Source organism: Centrocercus urophasianus, unplaced genomic scaffold (assembly GCF_019232065.1).
Source record: "Centrocercus urophasianus isolate 14NV4802_14NV808 unplaced genomic scaffold, USGS_Curo_1.0 seq_24, whole genome shotgun sequence".
NCBI classification, from domain to species: Eukaryota; Metazoa; Chordata; class Aves; order Galliformes; family Phasianidae; genus Centrocercus; species Centrocercus urophasianus.
In genome coordinates, this window is record NW_024884800.1 from 11,271,342 (window position 1) to 11,275,495 (window position 4,154).

Here is a 4,154-nt window from a genome sequence, read left to right on the forward strand (position 1 = left end):
CCCCCCCCCCCCGCCCCCTCTCCCCCGCTGTGACCTTCCCGGCGCGCGCCCCGCAGCGGGGCCGCTCTTAAAGGCGCCGCCGCGGGCACAGCGGGGCCTTCCCCCACCCCCCGCGCAGAACCGTGCGCCCCATCTCTTCCCCCCCGCCCCGTTCACAAAATGGCCCCCACCGCACGCCCGGGCCCGCCCCCGGCCGCCGCCCCGAGAAGGCACCGAGCGGCCCGGGCGGGACGTACCGGAGCCGGGCCGAGCTCCCCCGCGGGGCACGCGCTGCCCCTTTAAGAAGCGGTGGAAGATGGAGGTGGCCTCACCGCCCCCCGCCCGCACGGCCCGGCCGCACTCACTTTGCCGCGCGCCTCCTCGCAGTGCATCGCCGCGCTGCCCGGGCCCCGGGCGGTGCCGGGCGGGGCGGGTGGGGCCGCGCCGCGCCCACGGGCGGGGAGGGGCGGGGCCGCGCCGAGGTACGCCCACACCGCACCCCATCCCCCAACACCGGGGCGCCCCCAAAAGTGACATCAGCGGCCGCGGCATCCAATGGGCGGCTCCCCGCGCGGCCGCGTTACCGTGGAAACGGATGCGGGGTTTGGGGATGTGGCCGTCCCACCAGGGATACCCCCCAAAAACGTTGGGAGGCGGCAGCCGGGCCGAGCCGGGGCTCGGGAGCCTCGAACCGGGGATGGCAACGCTACAAGCCCCGCCAGAACCAACGGGGGACGCCCCTGCCTGGCTGGGGGTGGGGGGTCACGGTCTCCCCGAGGAGCTGCCGCCCTGCTGGGGGCCGGAGCACGGCGTCCTGAGGGATTTGGGAGGGTTTTGCAGCTGGGAAGCGGTGGGAGGTGCGGCCCTCGTCCCCGCAGCGTTCCTAAGGGCTGGGAGGCTGGGATGGCTGCGTCCCCCAGCCTTTGGTGGGACAAGGCACTCGCGCTACCTGCCCCAGTGTAGCGTTGCTTAATGTCTGCCCTCTCACCTACCCGACCCAGCCTAACCCCCTTTTACCTCGAACTGCCTACATACCCATCTCACCATCCCTTCACGCAACCATGCATGCTACACTGTCCCACCCACCCCCGTATCCACCTACCACCCATCCTTACTCATACCCCATCCATCCACCCTCCCTTCCCCCACCCTCATCCCCATCTTCTCACACATCCATCATTCACTCACCTATCGATCCATCCACGTGCCTCCCCTATACCCCTCTAATCCCACATCCCTTCAACCTCACAATTACCCTTCCAACCACCCATGCTACCCCCTCCCACGCGCCTGTTCCTCTCTTCAAACACCCACATGCTCACCCACACACCCAGCACTATCCCCGCTCTGGCCAAAGCTGACATTTCACCACTGCAGAGCCCTGGCTTTGCCACATCCTCCTGACCACATCGAGGTCCTCAAGTCTCCCCTTGGTGGCCTTAACCCAGCTGCTCCATGACGTGGCACCATCATGCTAAGCCCCAGCAGCACATCGCCCTGCAGAAGGGCTGGGCAGGGCAAAGGAAGGACAAAATGGGACAGGATGAGGCTTGATAGAGGCACCCATGGGTGGGAAGGCCACAGTCCAACTGTGCCAAACTGATCATGTAACCATCCCAGCTTGGCACAGTAAGATGGTGGGAACTGACCCACTACAAGGGGCAGTGAAAGACAGAATTCAGAGTGAAAGACCAGATTCAGAGACCTCACTTGGAAGGGACAAGGTGCACAGGTAGCTCCATCCAAGGCATTAACTCCTGAAAGCACAGTGAGGAATGATTCGTTTTCAGCTCCCATGTTTGAAATATATGCTCATTTTGGTTAAAAATACAAAAATGAAATTCTTTTCGTCTATGCTTCCTTCAGTCCAAGCAGCAGGAAGGAAGCAGTCAGAAAATCCGCAAGCAAAGAGCACACAGTGGCACTCCCTGCTGTAGGGAGGACAGCCAAGCACTCCCAGCAGCCCTGCAGTTTGCTCCTCAGTCTCAGCAGCCCCTGCTATTGAGAAATGGGGCCAAGCGGGGAATTTGCTGTGCTCAAAATACTAGTAACATTCACAACATAGAATGTTGACTGCTTCAATGGACAGGCCACAAAGGATAGACCTCTAAAACCTGACCAAAAGCAGAGCTTGGCACTCTGGGACCAGATGTGTGCAACATCGATTGTTTAGGATGGCAAGATACAAAGCAGCCAGTGCAGGGGGGAGCTTGCTACTGCCCCCAGTACGCAAGAGGAACGTACTGCAAAGCAGGGTGAGGGCACCTGACCCACCAAACCTGGTTGCTTTGCTGGCAGCAACTCCAGGTTCCAGAAAAGGCCCCCAGGTATTCTTTTAGGAGAGAGACAATCAAACATAACACAGTTCCTCCAAAAGATGTGTCACGTTGAGATGAAACCATCAGCTTATTTCCATCAGCACTGCAGCTGCTTGCTTGACATCTCGTGCATGGAGAAGCACCAGCAGCACTTCTGCCAGAGAGCAAACTATTGATTTCCAAAGAACCCCCCAACATGCATATGCTTGAGGAAAACACATTCTGAATAAGAGAACAGCAGCACATCAGCCACTGTCATCATATCAGACTGTGGAGGCTCAGCAGGCCAGGACACCTGCAACAGCACTTTGCTCCCATCTGTTTCTGATCAGCTCCCCCCACACCACCATTACCTGCTTCCCCTCCCTCTCCCCCTCCCACTTACCCCCAGCACCATCCCCCTTTCACACACCAAGCAATTTATCCTGCAAAGAAACCCAGAGGCACCTCCCAGTCTGCTCTCACACACAGCACGAGATAACCCTGCTTGGTTTGTAACCATGGAAATAAGGCAGCGTTTCCCTCCATCCTGGCCTCATCATTGCAGAACAGCTGCCTGCTAGGAGAAAGTAGTCTGAGCAGAAAGTGCCAGGATCCACACCAGCACTGCAGCTCTCAGTCCATCTCCTGCACACACGACTCTTGGAGGCACCTGACACCAACCTTTCTGAGGCTCCGACAGCATACAGCTGGGCAGCAACCCATCCTCTTCCTCTGCTGGACAGGGCTTGGGTGCAGAAACCCATGACGAGAGCAGAGCAAAAGCAGGGACTGACCTCAGAGCACTGTGGGAGCATCCACAGGAGCACCTGCAGCTGCGATCAGCTCGCTCCAGCCCATCAAAAAGCAGCCACACAGTGCATGAGATCTGCTGCTCCCATTCCAGCACATGAACCTGCAAGCACTGAAGACAAGCAGAAACCCTCTGCTGCATCTCAAACCCATTCAGAAGCTCCCTAGAAACTGACATTTCAATTTGTAACCAGCACCTATGCTTCTCTCCTACAGGGATGCTTCCTTGATGATGCTCATTGAAGACAACCCCAGTCCTACAGATCACAAACATCTGCTGAGTAGGTGGTGCAAGACAGGGGTGTTTAATACCACGAAGATTTAGAATCGATGGAAGATCTTGCGTGCAGCCCAGCCTCAGCTCTCCAGCTGAGATCTGCGCTCTTGCTCTTAGGTCCCATATCACAGCTCACCCTTGCAGGCATTTTCCCAGTGTGCGGGACAGAGATCAGAGGGAAAGCATGATTTTGTGAATGCAGAGTTAGAGAGCCAGGCTGAGTCACCACACCCTCTTTTATAGAGCAATTGGATGCAGCAAGAAATAAAGGAAGAGATGCTGACAAGCATCGGCTCCCACCCAAGTCAGATTCCCCTAACTCACAGCACTTCCATTCTTCCTATGTTTAACTGAACCACACAGAAGAATTCATTTAAAGTAGACTTAATGTCAAGACATACCAGTGCCAGATACTGCCCAACTGACTCGTCACAAACACAGCTAATATAGCTCATGCACACACGGCCCAGAGCTGCCACATCCTTCAGATCCTGTGTACCTGCATCATTCCCAGCAGGGAGACAGAGCATCCCGGGACTATTGCTGCGTGGCCTTTGGTTCCTCTTTACTGTTATCTTTCAATCATTCCAGAAAGTGTTGAAAGGCCAATGTCATCCTTGACTGCTTTACCTGCAAATTTTGTCTCAGCATGGAAAAAAGAAAATCTCAAATGAAACTTTGGAATGACCTTCAGTCAATGACCTCCAGAACACTGTGAAAGGAAAAACGTAGCTGTTACACATCTACTTGCCAAAGCTGCCCTGGGGCTTAGAAGAAAGAAAACCCAC